Source organism: Phymastichus coffea, unplaced genomic scaffold (genome assembly GCF_024137745.1).
Source record: "Phymastichus coffea isolate CEN01 unplaced genomic scaffold, Cenicafe_Pcof_1.1 PCOF00056, whole genome shotgun sequence".
Lineage (NCBI taxonomy): Eukaryota > Metazoa > Arthropoda > Insecta > Hymenoptera > Eulophidae > Phymastichus > Phymastichus coffea.
Window position 1 is genome coordinate 887,839 of NW_026706867.1, and position 23,639 is coordinate 911,477.

At 36.8% G+C, this 23,639-nt stretch overlaps 1 protein-coding gene across 3 annotated transcripts in view; it reads right to left on the reverse strand.

Moving 5' to 3' along the window:
• The window catches only part of LOC131666053 (obscurin-like), a 178,437-nt gene that overhangs the window by 67,968 nt on the left and 86,830 nt on the right, over nucleotides 1-23,639 (reverse strand). For 2 of the 3 annotated variants that reach the window (XM_058938398.1, XM_058938395.1), the window contains exon 3: nucleotides 5,431-5,611. The gene's annotated coding sequence lies outside the window, so the exon portion shown is untranslated. The remainder of the gene's footprint in view (nucleotides 1-5,430; nucleotides 5,612-23,639) is intronic. The other variant, XM_058938396.1, reaches the window with a different exon arrangement.

Genomic DNA, 23,639 nt, shown 5'->3' on the forward strand with positions numbered 1-23,639 from the left:
TCAATCTAACAAAATCCACGGTCAAAAGTAATTCAATAAAAAAGGCGTTAATCAATCATGAAACTCGTTTTAAAGTTCCAAGTATATTTTTCATTGCAGTTTTGAAAAAGCCTTAAAGTCAATCTTCTTTATGAATGTCTATGTTTCACAAGAAGAAAGAAAAATCCCTAGAACTATTAAATAACATCAAACAGTCCTTTTTCAGCTTTCATCGCAGCAAAATCTCCTTAATATAAGAAAGAAATAGCGACAGTGCAGTCGCGACTTGCCATCTAGAAAAATGTATGGGGTCGAGTAAGAGCTTCTCGAAGGCACGCACACAAGTGCAAACCTCCAAGATGTATGATTCTCTACTCGAGTGGTGTACGTACGATAGGGACTTGAAGGATTTTGAGCGCTGACAATCACGTTATATAAACCTTCACCTACTCAAACAGCTTAATCGTTTGGCATAAGGTAAAGGCACCACGTATTTCTATTGATATTTGTACATGTTTCCAGAAAAATATTTTGATGAACGGCTTTAGAAAATGAAAATATTATTTAATGTATTCAATGAAAATTTATAATTTTAAGTTTTATATACATATATATTCTAATAATTTGTTAAAAATATTGTTATAATTGGTTTTAGGAGTATAAGCTTTTCAAATGGAACTTAAAGCTTACGTCGCGCAAGCTTGTCACTTAGAAAACTGAAGACTTTCGTTTCAACTCAGCGTTGAAAAGTGAGTCCGCGCGTACTCTGAAATTGGTTGAGATGTCGCAGAGATACTTAAGCTTAAACTGAGTTATATATACCACAAGCCTCTGAAAAGTAATCTTCCACTTTGCATTTTCCATTTATATTCTCGTTACGACGATTACCCAGTTCCCAATCTATGTGGAAGCGTGTGCACATGTACTATCATTTTCTCAGCTCAAAAAGTATAACGGCTATAAATAACATTATTACTTTAATTGTGTATTTTCAAGGCAATTAAAAATTTAGTTTAGTATTGCTATGAGACAGAGATTAAACTCCAATACATATACCTTATTATTATATAACTGGAATATATATAACTGGAAACTAAGACCATTAATGTTGACGACGTATTTCAAACAAATTACATTCATCGAAAATATATTATTATTAAAGCAAAGTATGAGTAAGTTGTGTAAAAATAAACCTACATATACCATAAAAATAATTGCATTTTTAAGCAGACCGTCTTTGGCTCAATCTACCCGTCAAGCCATATTAATAAGTCCGACGGTTAGATCTGGACAAAGCGCACAGATTTTTGTCAGGTATTGCAGTTAATTAGCGCGTAATATTTTTTCCTACTTGCATTCATCTCAAATATTAAAGTTAGAATAATTATAAATTAAAATCACGATAGATAGATTATTGTCATTTACATAATGAAATGTATTATGCTATCGGAAAAATGCACCGGTCATAATTTACGAAGAAATTACAAATACATTAGTCAAGAACTTTTTCCCTCAAAAAATGTCAAATAGTTGAGTCAGCTATCATCGTCAATTACGAAAGCAACATACGCGTTTTGGCGTCAATTCTTTCTCTACTCTTTGGCTTTTGTTCACACGAGATTTTCCATTGGCGAAAAGGCATTGAAAATCACCAACGGTGTGCCAGCAAATGCATTACCCCGATTATATCAGCCATGCGCGCGTACGCGCGACTCGTCGATACACTAATGCGTTCCGATGGCGACGAGGGTTTTACGAGCGACGGCACTTTATGCGCTGTGCACACATAATGTATACCTATCGTAGAATTCGTATCCAAAAACTAATGGTCTCCTACGCACATGTGTGAGTTCTTAACTGAGTACTTTGTGTAGTTAAGTTTTCTGACGATATTGTGATTTTTTATGACAAAAAGCACTTTTACAGTCCATCAATCAACAACGATCAGCAGTAACTGCTATTAGTATTTGTCAACGTTTGCCACTACTACAAGTATTTATCAGCATTTTGTGGAACTTAGTATGTAAAATCTTAAACATATCTAAAGGATTTTTAGTGCCAACATTATAGACTTTAATTTTTGTGCACCACAGCCGTGACTGTACTATGGAGCTTCTTATTCAGATCCTCTTTTAGTAATCGAAAATAATAACTATGATGATAATGCTAATTTTTTTCATTTCAGTTGTCCTTATGTGTTATTATTTAATTTATATAAAGTAGTAGTGGCATTCATTTGCTAGTAAGCCACATGGTGTCATTTTTAGATTAATATGAAGGTATGCTCTTCGTTGTTATACCATGAACTCATTGTACTCTCGAATAAAAATTTGACTATTTAAAATTTTCTTTAATCAAAAATCAAAAGATTATATCCATGTTTTAGTTTTCATTTATCTACACGAATAATATCTCTAGGCCACATAATATCCACCCCTATCTACCACAGTGAACGATGAAGATAGAAGCTTACGAAATAAATAAGATGCGACATATATTGTGACTTGATATCGAATATGAAATATTGAGCTTACAACTATTGCACCTAATTGTTGCCGTAGCTGTTTATACATTTTCTCTCAATTTTAATTTCATGATTATATTATTGCACGAGAAATCTCCAGTACTCAGACGCTTTAATTTTTTCTTTCCTTACCGTCGTTTTGGCCAACTCGCAATCCCCCCCCCCCCCCTCCGCCACTACCCAGCAGTTCAATTAATTTTCTATCTTCCACTTTAATTATGGTTTAATTAAAATTTGCGCGAACCCGTGGGAAAGTTTGAGAAGTTAATCCCTACGGACTTGGCGATACATTCATATTAGCAAAGCACCTGCTGAGCCTCTGAATAAAACGAACTTAATTATGTTATCGTAGAGCTCACGCGTACGATCAAGAACTTGTGCAGCATTGGTCTTCCTTTTTTTATTCTGCACCACAACCAACTTCTTCCTCTTACTCTCTTTACCGAGATTCCAAGCTTATAAGTAGTTGCAAATTGCTCACTCGATATTCTCCCGATAAATTTGCTTGCGTGGCTCTTTAATAATCGATAAGCCTGGGTGGGTTGTTCATCGATGTGAGTCACGTAACTGCGCACGGCTGTTTGTCGGTGTGGTGGCGGCGTAGGTGGCTCGTTCAATTGCAGCTCTGATAGAGTAGCGCGCCGGAAAAGTTTTACACTCGAAAATTTCACGGTGTAATTACTCGTTCAAAATTCGTTCAAAGTCGTTAAATATTCATTTCTGACTCCTATGCTACTACAATAAAAGTTTGCACGTACATTTAGTAGCTTGATTTAACTTGATAAAAAAAAATTATTTTTATTGTGTTATATTCGGTTATACTCATTATTATATTCACATAAATTTGTTGTACACGAAACTACGTTAGTCGAAAGAAATAATAATACTAGCCTCACAAAATCAAATTTAACTTTGAAAGTTACGACTATAGTAAAACGCAGTCAGCTACAAGTGTAAAGTCAAAAGTACCGTGGAAAGCGTCATACTCGACGCAAAACGAGTCCATTCGTTAAGCAATATTCACAGTTGAAACCACACGCACACTGAAATTTCACCATTAACTTGACCGCGCTAATTGGAATCGGAACGCGCCGTTTATTTGCGCCATCGTCGTCGTCGACACCTTAACTTTTTCGCGTTCACGACGATTTTGCGCGCACCCCTCTATCATTTACTCGGTTATGTGTGCTCTGTTTTTCATTTGGCGCAACGCGTCACGCGGGCTAATGTAGAATTCGCGATGACAACAAAAATAATAGACACGAGGGATAGGCGAAGTTTTAATTAAATTTCGTATGCTTAATGTAGCGCTTGCGAGCGAGCGACTGCCTCGCAAGAAAAGAGAGAAGTTGGACGAATTCTTCTTCCGCTCTACGGGACTCGAGCGCAACTCTGAATAACGCAATTCGCATTGTAAATCTCGAGCGCTCGCGCGCGAAAAAGTTAGCATCCGTGCGCTCGCGAGTTGTAAGTTTTAGCCGAATTGGTTTGCAGCTAGTTACAGAATTATCAACGCATGTTAAAAATTAATTTTACACGCTTGCGCGGATTTATGAGGCAATTTACGATGTTGGTTTACGACCTGCTCACATACATGCATATAGCATAATATCCCTGTAGTGGTCTCTTCCTGTACGTAAATATGAGTTTAATGCCTACACCCTCGGCAAGCACTACAAAGCTACTGCTACGTAGCACAATGCTAAACATATACCTGTGCTGCCATTGTTGCACTTCCATACGTTAGGTTTCCGGCTCGCAACCTAACAGCTTTCTGAATGGTGTCGATAAATCAACGCTTGCCGACAATTCAAATGTGTGAACTCTGTACGAGCTCCTCACTGACGGGTCTGCTTCACTAATTTTAACGCTGCGTAACGTCGTTTTCTATCCATTAATCTGCATCAATGCCTGAGTATGTGCGCTTTTTCGCGTCTTTTGAGTTTCTTTACTTTGTGTTTTATTGTTATCAGCATCCAATAATAAGGATTATTGAAATCTCAAAAACCATACTTAATAACGTTAAATAAATAATTATTGTAAAATCATCGATAATAACAAATATTACGATTTAGAATCTTAAATAATTATTATGAGAAAAAAAATGATCGATAACAATCTAAAACAATTTTTTTGTAAATAATTATAGTTTTACAATACAAAAATAATATCAGTCATAATGCCAGTGTTAAATTGATGTAACACTGAAAATTTACCTGTAAACACGTCTTATAGAGGCGTGTCTAAAAAATCGAATGAATTATCGATCGAGTGAATTTCAACAAATTTGAGTGCAGAGCGTTATCGCTGATTTTCTCGATTTTTACAACTAAAATAAGGCTTACTTTTGGCGTTAATTGTCCTTAATATGGTGTTAAAATTAATGAATAAAACTTCTATTTAAATTATTCTTTGATTTTTCGCTGATATTGATCAGCAAATTTACAATAAACCTGCTTTTGTAGTTATTATTTTTGTTCGAGTGAGGATCATTTAGATGCAAATTTTGCTTTATGTTATTATTTTTCGTTCCCATGCACTTTTAAATTGCGGTGCCAAACTTTTTAAGAAACAGTAATGCTCTTCCATGCAACATAGCAGAGTAATAATTCACGTACAGCATACGAGTAATATTTCAGGCACAACAGTTAGATGACAAAAGGCTTTCTTTTTTTTTTCATTTTTTTTGTTATTGTGCAAAAAAATTTTCAATTTATCAAAATGTACGCCATAAAACACACATCGACATCGGCGGCCGTATTCAGTCATACACTTCCCATCGTATGTTTACGGGAGCACAAAGGGGAGGGTGGGTCGCGTTAACAAAAAATGCAGAAAATCGATGACCGCTGTCGGTGTACGTTAAAAAACGAGACAGCTACCGCCAAGATAATAGAAAAAAGCACAAATATACGTTTAGCACTTACCGAGATCGAGATCACAGCAGCAGCGTTGGCTGCAATAGCATTAAATCAAAGAATTCGCATTTTCATCTTCGTCCTTCATCGGTGATGCAGAGCCCCGACTGTGTGATCGACGTCGATACTTGTACGCGAGCTGAGCCGGCGACAACATTGAAAGTTATTGCCTATACCCAATGCTTTCCTGCTGAAAACCAGAATTATTTTTATCTTTTTTAATATACATTTTTATAAATTTCTTTTTTTTTTTTTTTCAGTTGCTATCGGCATTTTTAATTTTAGTTTACTTTATTTGCATTAAAAACATTAAGTTTCTAAGAACTAAATTACGTCGCGAGCGTACGCCCTAACAGATTCTTCGTAAAATTGTCAATTATTGTCATAAGATGTAATAAATGTAGAATAGTACATTTCCTAACGGATGTACAAAGGCTTTTTTGACGAAACGAGAAGTTTAAGGTACAAGTCGAAGGCAAGTGCTATAACGAGTTTTATCAAAATGTCTTTTTATATCGGTTAAGGACAGTATTTTTCTGCATGAAAGCAGGAAAAACGTACTGAAGGTATAATTTGGAGGTTAAAATGCGACAAGCTACTGAAAAAGGGGTACAATGTCACGTTCCAAGCCGTTCGAAAATCGGAACTCAAGACCAATTAGTCATAAAAGTGAGAAAGCGAGAAAGTGAGAAAACAATAATTTAAGAGTTTATGTAGTTGACAGGCGTCGGTGACACGCCAATAATATAATCGTACTCAAGAAAACTCACGTCATTTGAGGATTGTAAATGTGCGATGCATCGCACATGTGCTTCCCGATCGAAAAAAAAATAGTTTCCTATATGGAATCCCATGTGAGGATTCGACTGTAAATATTATGTAAAATTCCATGAGGGATTCAAAAAACTGGATGTTTCTTGTAAAATATCACCTAGGATCCTACATTGGATTTCAAACAAATGAACTGTTTTTTTCAAATATCTCGTAAAATCCCATGCTGGATTTAGAAAAAAAATAATTTTTTTAAATCCCGCTTAGAATCGTCTATAGGAATATGAAAAATTCAATTTTTTTTGTATAAATTTTATAACAAGTCAAATTTGGTAGCATATTGAATATGTATAAATATACATTTTTAAATGTTTGAAAATTGATATTTTTATATTTAAAAATCCAAACAAGTATTACTTTGTATAAATATAGAAAATACGCGTAAAGGTAAATAAAGGAATAAACGAATGCTGGAAGTGGCAAAAGTTGTAAAATCAATCGCACGATATGTTGCTGTGAATTATCGATGCGACTATATCCCCGCGGTATGCAGATGGGAGCTCCCGTGTACGAAAAGGGTTAATCCTTTGGCCAATCGGGAGAGCGCCGAGAACAGGAGAACAAGAACGGTGAGGAGCTATGCGCGCGTAAAGGCCCAACGCCGCTGCGGCGGTGAGCGGAGAGGGGGCCGGAAAAGTTGAGAGATACGCAGCAGAGCGGAAACGTCATAGTTCATTTTTAGCCACCGCTCAGGCAAGTCACTTTGACCGCTTCATAGTTACTCTCTCACACGCGCATCTTTGTTCATTTTTTTATTACACTGTTTTTTGTAAGATTATAATTTGGTCTATTATTGCTTAAGCTTACTTTGTCAAACAACAATTTTCTTCTCCACTAAAGTTTTTTAATGCTAGTTATTTAGTATTCGTTCAGCTTTCAGCTAATTTTATAATTATTATGTAAATCTGAACACCACCACTGAATTTGTGGTTTCACAATTTTGGTCTTTTCCTTATGAAATAATCAATAAAAATTATCAGTTTATACACGCTAATTATTTTCATTCAAGCTCGCCTCCCGTAAGAATTTGAGAGAATATTTGTCAGATCGAGCAATATCAGATATAAAAAATGTCATACAATAACATCTTGCGTAAATTACTAAGTAATGTGGAATAAGTGCAACACATCCTTCTTTAACTTGAACTTTTCCAAAATCAAAATTTGAAGAATGGGATCAATTACGGGCCATTTTGCATCCAATTACTCAGGTCAAATCAACCGAAAGAGAAATCCTCTTGAACTCAATTTCAGTCTAACGCTCTGGCGCTTCCGAAAAATCGATGCAATTCAGCGCTAAATTGTTGAAAATTATCGGAAAGCCATTTTAAAGTCAAATTCACCTAGCAAGAGGTTTGCACACGCGAATTTAATCAGGATAGAATTATAGACACACGCGCGCGCGCAGACGAACTGTACTACACTATATATATATATATATATATATATATATATATATATATATATATATATATATATATATATATATATATATATATATATATATACATATACACGCACACACATGAGAGGAGCACGTCGATGACGGTACGAATGAGAGGGAGACATTAAACAGAAGCGATCGTTTTATAAGGGGCAAACTCATTGATCAGACGATACGCGCATGGTATAACCGACAGCCGCAAACGTGTATGATGAGAGAACTATTCGTGTAATTTGCGAGCTTGTCTGGTCCACGTAAGGAATTCCCAATCAAGCTGGCGCTGGCCGCCTCTTCGTCCTATAGTGTAATGACCGGACGATCGCGTGTAGCTCTCAGCCCTACGCAATTGTCTATGCTCCGTTTGTGGGCCATGATTACATGGAAATAGCCTCGGTAGATTACTATTTCGTATTGTTTGGAACTTGTGGGAACTTGTGGGTTCATAAAAATTGCAAACCTCAAGCTACTTCGCAAATGTAAGTATTCTTTTTATCAAGCTGCAATGTGCGATCGCGAATATTTTTAAAAAAAGTTACAAATCGATCGGCTGCAACAAAGTTAATCGTTATGCATCCCGTGATAGACTAATTATTTCATAAAAAAGAAAAACCGTTCGTTTTGCTGTGCACAACAAATTTCTTTCACTTATTACATTGAAACACTGGAATCCGCATTGTTTGCTTTGTTGGAATTTTCATAATTTTAAGCGTTCCGTACAGAAATACATATACGTGTCGACGATAAAATTCATCAAAAGCTCGGAACGCATATGGAAATTTTACGATGGCCTAGGCGCCCGCGTGAACACGCGCGGAAACTGCTGACGTACGCCGATGTTCTGTAGAAGTGCATTTTATGACCCTTAGTACTACAGCAACGCTTGTCTTTGAAATATTCAGAATTTATAGAATATTTTACTAAACGGATTTAAATTATTTGGCACCTTAGAAATTTACAAGGCATATATATCTATATATATATGTGTGTGTGTGTGTGTGTGTGTGTGTGTGTGTGTGTGTATATATCGCTAAAATAATCGTACTTATATTTTTGCCAATATCTCCACAAATTACGTATCCTCTGTTTATTACTCGATTAAATAAACGAGAAAAGTAACATAATCAAATTGCGGTTGTTGCAATAAAGAACCTATACGAAAAAAAACTCGTGATATTTTGTCAATCAATACGCAATTTAATAAACTAACCCTAGATTCAGTCTGGTGAATCCAACCAAAGAAAACGAGTAATCCGACAACGAGGAATTTCTCACTTTGACCCACACAAAGGCTTCGCGATAATTAAGCCAGTTAAGCTATCTATCACTTTAACTTTCCACGCCTTCTCTCGGAGCGAAAGGTCCACAAGTTCACTCCATTTCTGAAGCGCACGGCTATGCCAACGGGTATCCGTTTAGCACGGAAACGGCGACAAGAAATTTCATTTGTCGCTCCAACACGTTATGCGAACCTGGAGGCTTTCACACTCAGCAATGATCACCTACATGAGGATGCGAATGGATATAACTGCTATGACGATATCATTGAGCTAATTCGTTTTTGTTAAACCCAATAAGTATAGCCAAGAGAAAGTCTTATTGCTTTTCAATTTATTAATTATATTTTATGACGCATTAACAACATGGACTTAAAAACTCAAGTAGATAGAAGGATATTTCACATAAACTATTATGTAAAGATTCTATGAAAGAATAAATAATATCCTAAATTTCGAACACATCGTTAAATATATATTTAACTTTTTCATCTTTTTAAGTTTAGTATATTTGAAAAAAAAAATTATTTCAATATTGTTGTGCTTAAATAAGAACTTAGGGATTAGGTGTGTAATCATAAAAATTCATTGTAAATACATTGAGTACTTTGTACTGCAAAGCTTTTTCTCTAAAAAGATTTCTTACTTTTGTATGATCTCGACTTTTTTGTGTATAAGCGAACATTTTGACGCCCAACGCATGACACAACCCTCAAATGATTGGTAATATAATCAATAATTGCACAAATTACTAAATCCTCTAATAATTTCAATATAGCGTAACAGTATTTCAATACATAGTACGTATGTTCCACGTATTTCACAATACAAACGACACAATGTCTTATAATACCTACTATTGGACGAATAAACATGGCGCCTAGCTCGCTTGCCCTCACCCCGTTATTTACTCTCTCCCTCTCTCCCTTGTTTATATTCGCGTCTCCAATATATACACGTGTAACGCAGAGTGAATGCTCGTCGAACCTCATAGTCGATCGAATACACAATGTCTGACCGACGCTAAGCTAAAGGATGAAATTACACAAGCTCCTTCGGACGAAGCTGCTGCTATATATATTTATATGCTATATAGTTGTAAATTGTGTGACTATTCGTCCGTGAACTCTTGCAAGTGGCTAAGAATAGTAGTACGAATTATGGCCAGTTATCAGGGCTTTGTCAGAATTACAACTGCTATTTGCTTTTTCAAAAAGTGTAAGTAACGCTTGATTTTTCCTTTAGTCGCTAATATTTATACGTAATGAAATTATAGATTTCTTTTAATAGACTGGTTAGCTGGCATTCCTTTGATTGGTGCACGATCAACTCCAAACAATTGCTTCGTAAATCATAATGAACTTAAAATTTCTAATTTACATGGGAATTTATTATTATTAGTCTTTAAGATCCGATGAAGTCCAAGCTATCATTTCAAACGATGTGAGCAAGAAGTTGAATCAAAAGTGAAAGTAATGATCAACAGAAAACATAAATAACGTTTTCATTTTATATACAGACAATGTATTGTAATTGAATTGAAATTTCGGATATCAAGACTATTCTTTAATCGTAGAATCGCAAGTAAATACGCCATTAAATTTGATTATTTATATCAAATGTATTTATAATTTTAAATAAATTTGCTCAAGTAAATTGATTTTAACCAAAGAAATATAAATCATAGATCTTTACTTTAATAGAATTGACATTCAAAAATATGATCATCTTTTTATTATATCGAAAGCAATAGTACATGAAAATAACATATATTAAAAATAACAATTAGTAAAAATAACATACTATACATTCCATCCAATTCAAAAATACAAATTATAGTCGAAATATTTATTATAAAGTATGAGAGATGAGCAAGTGAAGATCAGTTCTGATTTTATTTTGCCAAGTCATGAGAAACAAAAGGAAATATATATAAATTTTTATTTCAATTTTGAATTTCATTCCAAGAAATCTACTAATTTTATTTAGAGAGATTCAAGCTGATCATTCGAGATATAACTTAGTTATCATCAACAATACCAGGGATTAACCTGGTAGCTTCGTGAAAAAACAAAGACATTTCTCAAATCTAATGAAAAATTATATTAGTTTCATAAACATGTATAGAAATATGTATAATATAATAAATGAAATTAATTTCAAATCAAAAGTATTGGCTAATTTTTTAGTCGTATCTCTAAGTGATCTATTGAAATCTATTGAAATATGATTACGTTATCATCAATCGAGGATATATAGGCCTGAAAATTTCGTAACATAACAAAGTCAGAATTTAAATCTGAGATGAACGATGGAAGCCAGGTTTAGTTCAAGAGGGACTTAATCCCCAAAATTTGAGACTCTAAGGTTCCTTAAGGAAAGGAAAAGGCTCTTCATAGGTGACTTAATCCAATAAAGATTCTCAGGAAATAAGCTGATTCACTTTATTATTTCAGTGCCTAGCAGAGTTGGAGTAAGGTACGTGAAGATAGACGTTGGGAGCAAAATTATAACTAGATTCTCTACAGTTGGTTCGACGTATTTATACAAATTTCGCGAATGATTTTATACTTAAAGTCCTTTCAACGCTCTTTTCGCAAGTGTAAAATCACATTTTTTCCCAGTTGTTTTCGTAATAATTCAAAACTACTTTTTTCTAAAAAGTCTACAATTATGTTTTACAATTTATAACGTAGAGAAAATTATTCATAAAAATCTATATAATTAGTTATTGATGTTACAATGTTGCATAAATCATATAACAAGTATCCTCCGATACACTTTAGATTGTATTTCTCCTCGTAAAATTTTATGAGTCCTAAATAACATTGTGTAAAAAATTGTATTATTTTAATTGTAAAATAACAAATTATAACTTTTTATTTGTGATATCCTGATGTTTGGTTATGAATCCAAAAATAATTATTGATTTTGTTTGAAATCAATTTTCTAATTGTCTACCCGGAATGAAATTTCATCTAAACGCATATTTGTTTTTAAAAACGTATTATATTATTACAATAATTATTTAACGCGAAATCATATCGTGAATTTTTTATTTCACTTTTTGCTCTATATTGATAAATCGCTAGCTTCGCTATATACGCTATATTACATCAAGATTATGAGTATATAATAAGTTATTTGATAATTGATATTCATTTACAAAAGTAAAGTCTATACATCGTAAAGAATTCGGAAATGACAATAAAATCTTATTTTATATTCATATACTTAATTCATTTGAATATTTAATTATATCAAAAGTTAGTGAAATTATTAAGTATCGCATTTATATTGATATTCAACTTATATTTAACGCTGATTGTGACGTTATTTTCCGTATATAGAAATTAATTTTTTTTATCATTCTTCTGAATGAATATGTTCCGGATGCTCCAATACAGAAAAAAGTGAAAAATATGTTGGTTAGCTACGAGAATATCGCAAGTTCTGTCGCACATAATTCCCGACGCTTCGAAAATCATAAAAAAGAAAAAAACGGAAGGAAACGAGTTTTCGAGATTGCAACAATCAACGATCGCCAAGAAATTTATGATCGAAGACATTCGGTAGCATGCACAAACTGACATTTAGTGCACAGATGTTCCCGATTGCCGTCAGCCTCCTCGACAGCACGAAAAAAGTAGCGATGAGCTAACAAGCGCAGGCTCAACGTATACAGCGATAGTAGTAAAGCGGGTCGCAGCGACGTTGCCTGGACGCCGAAATATCGTGTGCCCAATGGAATGCACGCATCGACCACCTGCGGCAGAGCGATCCAAGCGAAGGATATTCGTGCAGATAGGTAAAGCCGAAAAACGATCACGGAAGGAATTTATTACAAATGTCAAGGAGAGAAATTTTACTTGTCACCCTAGTCGCAAGCGACACCGGATAAATAACAAAAAGGATTCGTTTAGTACTGCGCTCATATAACAAGATGAAGAATTCCTTGTGCTAGAAAATACCAGTACACGTACACGACGTAACGAGCGTCAGTAACAGTAATGGCCCGCAAGTAATCTTGCAAGTAGAGGCCGCTATCGATGCTCTCAATGCACGTATCACGCGTATGGTCACACAGCCTTTGATTATGCGAATCCATAACTGAATGTTCATCATGCAGGTTGGAATACAGGGAGTTCCGAGGCTGAAAATACGGGAGGGAAGTTGTTTTCCCTCGTGCTCAACAGAGGGTCGGGGGATCGGAAAAATAATTCCAAGAGAGGAGCGGGATAGTAGGCGCCATGCCGTTCGTTTGTTTTCGCCGTGCGGGAAAACAACGCCCTTTAGGACCTTGAACGATAGAGGAAATGATTACGACCACTCTCGGGTACAAAAGCTCGAGCTCTTTATTGAGAATAATGGAGCTGCATAAGAAAACGCATGAGAAACGTCTTTCGGACGCTCGGCGTTTCATAGCGCGGCATACGACGTCATCGCCGCTTTATTCAATTTGTGACGCTCATCCAAGTCGGAAGCTCTTGTAATACCTCAGGTAATAAACTATTATAAAGTAATTCCAATGTCTAATCATTTACAACGCTATCGAGCTAGCTGACCATTATTCTGCGAAATAGCGGGCGTGACACCGCCGTTGAGAAATTGGATTTGTCAGCATACTATGCCTCCTTGAATTTGTATGCCTGAACACTGCTGTACGAGGTCTGTCCGGAAAGTATCGGGCCTACCTTTATATTTTCGTGCTAGCGTTATTCTTTATTATCTGGTGGGTGGCATCCTTCAAAGTAATCCCCACTTGATTGAATAACACGGTTCCATCGATGTTTCCACTTTTCAAAACAGTCCTGGAACTCACTTTTAGGGATAGCCTTAAGTACACTCGTCGCATTGTTTTCAACCGTTGTTTTGTCATCGAATCGGTGTCCTTTGAGTGGTTTTTTTAGTTTTGGAAACAGCCAAAAGTCACAAGGGACTATGTCGGGACTGTATGGAGGTTGTCGAAGCAATGCGATATTGTGTTTGCTCAAAAACTGCTCTACAAGATTGGATGAATGCGCTGGCGCATTATCGTGATGGAGAAGCCAGTCACCATTTGCCCAAAAGTGCGGCCGTTTTCTTACTGCATCACGCAAACGTTTCAAAATTTGAACGTAGTATTCTTTATTGATTGTCTGACCTGCTGGTGCATATTCGTGATGTACAACACCTTCACAACCGAAAAAAACAATCAACATTGACTTAACATTGCTCCGACTTTGACGTGCTTTTTTTGGTCTTGACGATTCAGAATGCTTCCACTGTGAAGATTGTTGTTTTGTTTCAGGATCATAACAATAAACCCATGATTCATCACCTGTAATAACTTTTCTAAGCATATTATCATCATTATTGACCATTTCCAGATTGTCGAGAGCGATTTCTAAGCGAATGTTCTTCTGCTCTGCTGTGAGCAATTTTGGGATGAATTTCGCACACACGCGTTTCATTCCTAAATTTTCGGTTAAAATTTCTGAAATGATAGTTTTTCGTATCCCAAGGTCTTCTTCTAGTTCTCGCACAGTCATACGACGATCTTGTTCGATTGCAAGTCACGCCCGCTCAATATTATCTGCGGTTTTTGTCGTCGAAGGTCGGTCGGAACAAGAATCACTATCGAAGAAGTGCGACCATCCTTGAACCGTTTATACCACTCTTTTATTCGTGTTTTGCTCATACCCTCGCTTCCGAAGGCCTTTTGCATCATTTCAATAGTTTCTGAACTTGTTTTTCCGAGTTGAAAGCAAAATTTGATGCAAATTCGTTGATCTTGTTTTTTAGTCATTTTTGACAATATCAAAATCCGACGAACGCGAAAAAGGCACTGTAAACAAAGACACGCTGCGCATGAACTATACGTCCGACAGGTGTCAGTAAGTAACCAATAGATTCGTGAGGCTTTACTGTTGACGTTTCTGTCCGGTAGAGAAACGTAGGCCCGATACTTTCCGGACAGACCTCATATTTCTACATATAATAGTTTAAAGTATTATTGTATTTGTTTAAACAGAGTTCATTGGAGACATTGAGTGATATTAAGTTAGATGTCTTTTTCAATCATTTATTTCCACTTCTTACCCGAACAAGATAGATAGAATTAATTTTATTATATAAGTAATATACAAATACAGAATACAAGTTGTCTATTATTGCAATTTGTTATACTGTTTAATTCTCATAATTTATTAGTGGACAGCCATTTATCACAGTATTATTGATAATCACAGCTTTATCAGAAAATTAAGCTAAATAATGCAATTGTTGAATTAGACAATTAAAATTTAACAAAAAATTTAATCCATAATCTGATAAATTAATCAAACTAGTATTAGGACTATAGTTCCATTATTGGGCATGGTGATAAGCGTCTGAAGGCCTGACAAAATTTAAAACAATTTTATGAATGTTCGTATTCATTATATAATGCTTTTCTGCGCATTGTAAAATATATTCTTGGTGAAGCGTAAAAAGATTCTCACTGCTATGGATCGGTAAAATTTTTTTAGTCGCAGATTATTACATATTTTTATCGAATCAAAACTGCAATTATTCAACAGAAGCACTCGAATCCGAACTCGACACAGCTCGCTGAATTCGACGGCGAGATAACAGTTAATTATAACATAAATAACGAGATATACGCAAATTAATAACGGAAACTACGTTGTCCGTGTGCGGGCTACTCAACTGGCTTTTTCTTCAGCTGCTCACCCGAATTTCGACAATGATGCTCCCCTTAGATTACGGCAGTACTACGTGACTTCTACCAAATACGGTGCGGAATTTTGACAGTCTTTCCAGGATTATCGGTTGGTTTCACTCGGTGACAACCAGTCTTCATAGCGGCTAACAGCAAGAGGGCCAGTAAACAGAGGCAATGATTCTCTCGGTACAGCGATCCCTAGGCAAGAGCGTTCGCAATGCGAAAACGGGTCACATTTATACTGTGAGCCAATATTTTGATTTCCGCCCTAACGCCTTTTCATCCGCACTCATACACACATTGAGTCGCCGGAAGCATTTCGAATTGAGCCGTTATATCTTGGAGAATTTATCGTTACAGTATGTCGCTCCAACGTTTTGCAATGGCGATTCGGAAGTTGATGCATCGTGTGTTAGTAGAAATGGGGCATGCTAATTAATAACAGTTTATTATGGAAAATCCTCGTTCGTTAATCATCTACGATTAATTGCGGTGGGATACTTGTCTATTCTCTTACCCTCAAGTTTGACAGAAGGAGGAAACGCAGACTAATTAAATGTTCCCGGATCACCGATTACGAGAAACGGCTTAGTAGGCCGCTCAAGCCGAGAGTGGATTGTGAAGCTTGCACTGCACATCGAAGTCACTATAAAAAGTACGTCAGAGAGGAATAAAGAGGGGATATCTCGCGATGTTATACATAGCTATGATATTATTTGGACTCAAAGCAGTGATCGCCCACTGTTTCGGTGAGGTGTGATGCGAAAAGAGAAGGAAGAAGTATTAGGTTGAATGAGGTTCTTTAATACTTTAAAGTTATTTAGTCGCGAAATTACAGCGAACTGTCACTACAAATATTTTTTTTATGAAAGCGGTAAAACACGTCGTAGTTAACGATGTGGTTTACGAAGCGCGTGCTAATACAAGAAAAGAAAGGACCTTGCCTGTTAGAGTGCTCAGAAAGTTCTATCATCACTGCCCTCGCTCTCTCAGATCTTTACTTTTTCTCTCTTCCAGCATCCACCTCCACTATCGGTGAGGACGGAGCTTTTTCGGCCTTTCTTGAATTTTCTTCCTCCGCGATCTCGTTTTTCTCTGGTCGGTCTACCGCCGAACGGCTCCGGTTCAACCCCTTTGGTATCCCCATGCACGAATGTGACTCACAAGCCAGAAGCGAAGGTTTCCCATAGTAGAGTCGAATGCAATTTCGGAAAATTTTTCCTAACTGCCTTGCCGAGACCACGAGATGCATTGCTGCACCCGCGTATACATGAGCGGCCAAAGCGCAGCATCGGTGACACTCAATCAATCAATCAAAACCAGTCGAATTCGATCACATTTATTGAATCAAAATATCTCGATAAGCTAATCACTTTGCTGTTCGTATCCATCAAATTCGACTACTGAGCACCCCGTTACAATCGCGACTTACGTAGCTGAGTGCCGTGGTGATCGATCTTTCTTCCCATTCTCACCAGCGTGTATATAACGACGATATGGTACACCTACGCCTACATATTCACACACATACGCGCACGAACGTACATTTTTATTGTCCAACTGACAACGTTCGCTCGCGTACATAATTCGGATTTTGTTTACCTGTCTTAAGCTATCGCTCGCTTAAACCGCAATAAGGTAAGCACGCAAAGGTTCGAAGGCACACTCTCGAAGCTGGTGTATACGTGTCGCTCATGCCACCCCATTATGTCGGCTGAGTTTCGGGTCGCGTCGGCGCCCGCGTGGTTTATTACGGGTATCCGTCAGAGTGCCAGGCCCTAGTGCTTATAGCGTGTACTGATAGAGATCCTATTGTCTCTTCCGACGGCATGGTACCAAACGCGTTTTTTGGGTTTTTTCCATGACTCATTTTTTTCAGTGGCATTTCAGCACGTACTAACAGTAAATAAAAAAGGAATGTTTACCTGGTTTTATCGCGAGGACGAGCTCCTCCCACTACTCTCTCTTTCTCGGCCTATTTTTATCTTTTACACCCACTCTGCGAGTTTGATCCACAAGTAACACTGTCTAGAGTTGTGTCTATTAAAATATATAAATGAAAACGTCAAGTTGTCACCAAACAAAACATTTCAAACAAGCAAATGTCGATCAAACACGCGAAGCAAGTAATCCATAGGACTATCACGTCTGCAAGCTCATTGCATGCAGTAGCTTGGGACGATCAATCGATGCAAGAAGCAGTCAATATTTGGAAGACGCGATTGTAACCATATATCGGATCGGTATGTGTATCTCACAGGTACCTGTATGTATATACATGTATATGTATCTACTAAGTATGAGGAAGACGATGACAATAGTAACGACGACAATCGTAGCAGTTCCCATGTGAGCATAACGCAAGCCGTCAAGGCTACGTAAATGCATGTTTCGTGTTCCGTATGCGAACCCATATCTAGCCTATTCGATAGCGATTGATAATTCCCTAAGGGTTGGTCTCCTGCATTGCACATGGCATTTCCACTGACTGATTCGCCGCATTTCCTTTGTTCCGACTATCATTTACGCTCATATTAAGGAAATCAGTTTGCTCAGTAAAACAACTACGATAATTTAAAACAACACGAACGTGTTAATGCGTGAATTGTTCATCCAGTTAATCCAGTATAGATTTCAATAAATTATCTTTGATTAAGAAAATATAATCATTATGAATATTAAAGTAGCAATATCTTTCTAATACTGGTAACAACGTGCCCATGTAAGTAATAAAAATACGGAAATGCAACTTCCCTAAAGTACGTTCGCTGGCAATGTGGTAAAGAAAAAGTAGAATAATGGTTGTTCAATTGCCTGCAAAGCGACGATCTGGTGACCCTCAAACCACTTTTTCAGAATCATTGCACCGAAAAGTTCGGTGCAACTATTCCCAAAGTCTTCCGTCTGACCGGACACAGGTTCGAAATACTGACTCAAGTAAGAAACGCACTAAGTCGTGTAAATCTTTCGCCACAAGGGAGGAGATACGGTTAACGCCTCCAAGCATTTGAACACACAGTCCCCTGGTAATCAAGACTTACTTATGTGCATTGGGATGAATCGACCTATATTTGACGGGTTATTGACATCCAGTATATTAAATACCATCTTGATTGATTCGAGAAGCTATAATAAAGTTATAGAATACTTCATTTCCACTATTATAAAAGATTAAATTTAAGCTAGAACATACCGAGCGTAATTTCAATACAATTAAATTTCTATGCATCACAGTTATATCTAGTTAAATCAATGCGCATCGACTTTTTTTTCATATCTCATTCCTTTTGTTTGAAAATGCATATTTCATAGTTGTAGCATGTTCATTTTAACAATTCAAAATTTTCAACTTATAAAAGCAATTAAAAATATCTACAGTACTACGATTCACAATAGATCTAAAAAGTTACAAAAAACATTTAATTTTACAGAAAGTAATTCATCGAATCCATTCGCTTTTCGGAAAAGAAAGAAAATACCTACTCAAGGAAAGAGTAGCGAATACAGAAAAAAAGGCCAACGTCATTCTTACCTCTCAAGAAAGAGAAACACATTTCGAAGAACTGCTGGTCGCGTGTACGCGCCTCTTTGTACTCTTCGAAATAAAGTGTTGCTCGAGTTGTTTTGGCACGTGAAAGAAGCAAGTCGCACCGTGATGCTCACGAAAGAAGAAAGGGAACAATATAAGCTTTTACATGCTTCTGCTCAAAAGATTCAAAATGGCGAAACAAAAAGTGCAAGAGAAAGTATTAGATGCTTCCACGTTATTTCGCTTAAAGACCTGCTAAAGAGGAAGTTTATTATCGTCTACAAGTGATTTCTCGCTCCAATTACCCTGTTTGCACTTGTTCTTTTTGACTGCAAAATACAGCCAACTGTCACTCGTAATTATACGATAGTTCTTTTAGTTGTGTATGGAAAGTTAAGTTTGTAACCAGGTGAAGTGATTAATTAAGTTAATATTAAGCTGGTTTTAATTTTAGTAATAATATTAACTATAATTGAGAGTAGAAATTAATATTTTTATACATTTCAATTACTAAGTTACAGAAATGCATGAAAAGTATTTTTAAGTATGTTTAAATATTTATGTATTCACTAACATTGATTATTCGTGGTAACATAGGTTTACAAGGCACAAATTGTTATTGTGAAAAATGAATCAATACGAGAACCAAATATTTGCATGAAGATTGGATCAGGCAGCGTAACATGATAAAGCGCAGATACGTCGAAAAAGAGGAAGGAAAAAGAGCTTGTAAACAGACGGCAGTATTCGAGCGCGGCAGCCCTAACTGGAACACGCTCGAGCTAGATGCACATATAAGACTCATCCAAGAAGCGTGTAACGGCTATTGGATCGCGGGAGAAGGGAATAATGCCCGCTCATGAAGTTTTCATGGACGCGGCGCGAGTTCCTCGCTCTTCGATGACCTGCGCGAATATCGACAAATTTTCCGAATTCCACAGATACTTGACGATACCCTCAGCGGCGCCTCACTCGCGTTCGATAAGATAGAGGCACCGTAGCGGCGCAAGGAAAAAGAGAGCAAAGCCGACGTATTACCCAAGGATTGAGAGACTATCGACCCATTTCATCCCTATCTTAGCTGATGTTACATCACTTTGTCGCCGATCTCATAGGTCCTTCGCACACCTTCATGTTTTTTTCCCCCTCACATTTTCTTTCACTCTCAGACAATTTCACGATAAACTCACGATATCGATCGCCCACGACTTACGCGAATAGTTTACTAAACAAGCGAGAGAGACAAGCAAAAAAAATGCGATTGACAGCTTCATAATTTTGCGAGATGGTCATATTTTATGGGTAAGACGTTGTCATGCGAAAAAAGTCGAGTGGAAAAGTAAAAAGAATCGTAACGTCGATATCTAAAATAACAAGGAACAAACGAAAATTATTATGCTTTCAACTGCATAGTTGATGCAAAAAGAATAATACTTTATCACATACTTTACGAATGTAAATTCCATATACGACTGTGATAATTCTTTCATGCTACACTACTTCTCGGTGGAAATACTTTCGAGCTTGTAGTATCATTCCAGTTTTGAAAACAACATTTCTTTTATTCATAGGTAAGCGAAATATTAATGCATCGCAACTAAAGCGATAAGCTGCTATAAAAATTCAAAAGCGTTTTAGGTACTTATAATGCCCTTCTGAAAAAGGACCTTTAACAATGTAGCTGATGTGACTGCCGATACCGAACATGTGAGTGGTGTTGAAGAAGCCGTAATTCGCTGTGCTCAGACTTTTTCTTGAACAGACATATAGAAACCAGCTAGCGGGTCAAATGATCCTATTCCTCGAAAATATAACCAATCCTGCGAGCTCTACTCGTTTGATTTTATGACCTACCTAAAATTCCTATCGGGTGTAGATATTGACGAGGCTCTTGAAGAACTCTGCGCTTACATAAAATTAAATTACTTGCGAGTTCTTTCTCCATCAAACATACAAAGTAGTATTGCATGCTGGAAGACGGTACTCAATTTTTACGATAAGCGCTTTCTGATACTATTGATTCACCTATACTCATCTACAATTTTCTTTTACCATTCGACATATTCTTCGAGCGCACTCTTTAGAATAAGGTCAGTCCGATCAGCTCCATTTGTATTTGTCTTGCAAGAAGTAGTTTTTGTAGTCGATTGATAATGTCATGTTTCTCGTACAATTTTTTTATACTACTTCAAAGATACTAATTCTTACTAATCAGTAGCACATAAGTGCATACCACGAAAAATTCTTGCACATAAGCGCAAAAAATTCATAATCACAAAATAAAAGCAAAGCTTCTTACTAGAATGTTTTTTACAAAGCGAATTATGAATTTTACGAGGAACAAAACGTTTCATGCTCGGTCGCATTAAAGGGAGAAAGGTACCTAAGAAAGAGAGTGAGCGTAAAGAGTGAAAAAAAAATCCTTCAAACATCCCTTCCACATGCTCGTAAAAAGAAAGTATCTCAAGCCACCTTTCCATTTCTCCTTCTCACGTGTGTGCGAGTGTACGAGCCGAAAAATGTTCGCCCGGTGAACAGTAAATCCCTTTTTGTCTCGGTCGCCCCCCCCCCCCCCTCTTTATCTCTCTTTCTTCCTCTCACTCTCCCTCTTTTCCAAGCGTGCAAAGAATCTCGGGAATTTGGAGATATGAGATTGGTCTTTTTTTTGCCTCACTTGGTCCTTGCATTTCATATCTGGTCCAACCTCGGGGCATACATCGCTAGAAAATAAGACCACGCCGGTTAAAAAAGAGAAAAAAAAGATAGTTTCTTCAGTCACGGAGGGCAAGGCTTATCTTTGCTTTTTTGCACTCTTTATTTTGCTCAGTGTTCTCCAGAGGCATTAGGGTAATTGAAATTTTAGCTTGCCACCACGCGCAAGCTTGATGCATTCTCTGCTACAGAGCGAGTGTTTCCTAGCTTGGCTCCTATCTTTAAGAGGGCGAAAGCTCTTCCTAAGCTGCTTGACTCGCAACAATCGACTTCTTTTTCATTGCCGTGAAAGCTATTTCTCTTCTTCTCCTCCCTTCATTTCTCTTTCAGCAACCTTTGCGAATGGCATTTAGCTTTGTGAGAGAGACAGAGAGAGAGAGAGAGAGAGAGAGAGAGAGAGAGAGAGAGAGAGAGAGAGAGAGAGAGAGTAACAACGATGACTTTTTCGATGCTTCATTTTCCTGCAATAGTTGTATAAATCGTGCAACTTTTTTCTTTGTTACTTTGAGTGCAATCGGATCATAGACGAATTCATTTGAAAGTGGCTGATTGGCTGCGAAATGAAAAGATTCGAGATTTTTACGTACATTATTATGACTGCGAGAAAAAATTCCATATTAATTGAGAAATCAAGATAAACTTTCAAAATAGATATTACTACGACAAATTCAATTTTCAATTTCACGGAATTTAATGTCCAAATGTCCATATCGATAACCTACTCGCATCGCTTCGAAGTATCTTCACAATCGCTTTGGATAAACAGTACTACCAAATATCAGTGGAAAGAAGCGCTGTCTGAAACTAAGCATCTTTTTACGCCACTGTACATGTAGATTTAATAGCAGATGAAGATTGAATTTTGTACATTAAATGCAGTGCTCTGTCGCATAAAGGATGCGAAATGCTAACACCTCTTACTTTGTCAATGGCAAATATAATTTCATTAACTAATTAATGATAAAATTTATAGCAGATTTTATAGTTTCAATATTACGCAACAATAACATGATTTCGATGCGATATGCATATAGTCTTTATATCTAGAGTCTAAATAAAAAATCAAAAAGCTCTAGCACAAAAGCGAGAAAAAAAAGTCGTTGACGAGCAAAGAGAAAATTCCGGTTCGTTAAGTGGCGATCGGATAAAAGGCTGTTATTAAAAACTTAAGAGGCTCGACTAATCGCACTTGTACTACTCCGTATAACGACGGCAGTGGCACACAGTAGAGCGTGACGTGAGTGTCCCGAACGCTTTGACATTTTTTGGATGAGCCCTGTCGATTAGTTTACCTGTGATCTTCGGACCACTGGCTTGGAAAGGTGCCACTCGATGTTCTTTCGACGTCAATAACACCTTTCTGCTCCTCCCTCCCTCTCGTTGACGTGCATTTGCGCCCCATTTATGCCTCTTCCTCCAACCGAGTGCTCGTTAAAACGCCCTATGTCTACTCGCGTTTGATATCTTTACTCACTCTTTGCGGTAATGAAAGAAAATGGTCAGGGTTATACGATCCCATCACGCTATAGACGTGAATTTTTATGGGATATGGAAAAGCTTTTGTTGAATTTGACTTTCGATTGTGATATGAATACGATCTTCCGTATCATCGAGTGTTTCAATGTAAAAGTTGAAATATTGAAAAATGCAATGACATTAATGTCAATTCGAATGAAATTCTTATACAAGTCCACGAATGAAACCCTGCCCGTCCACGGAGGAC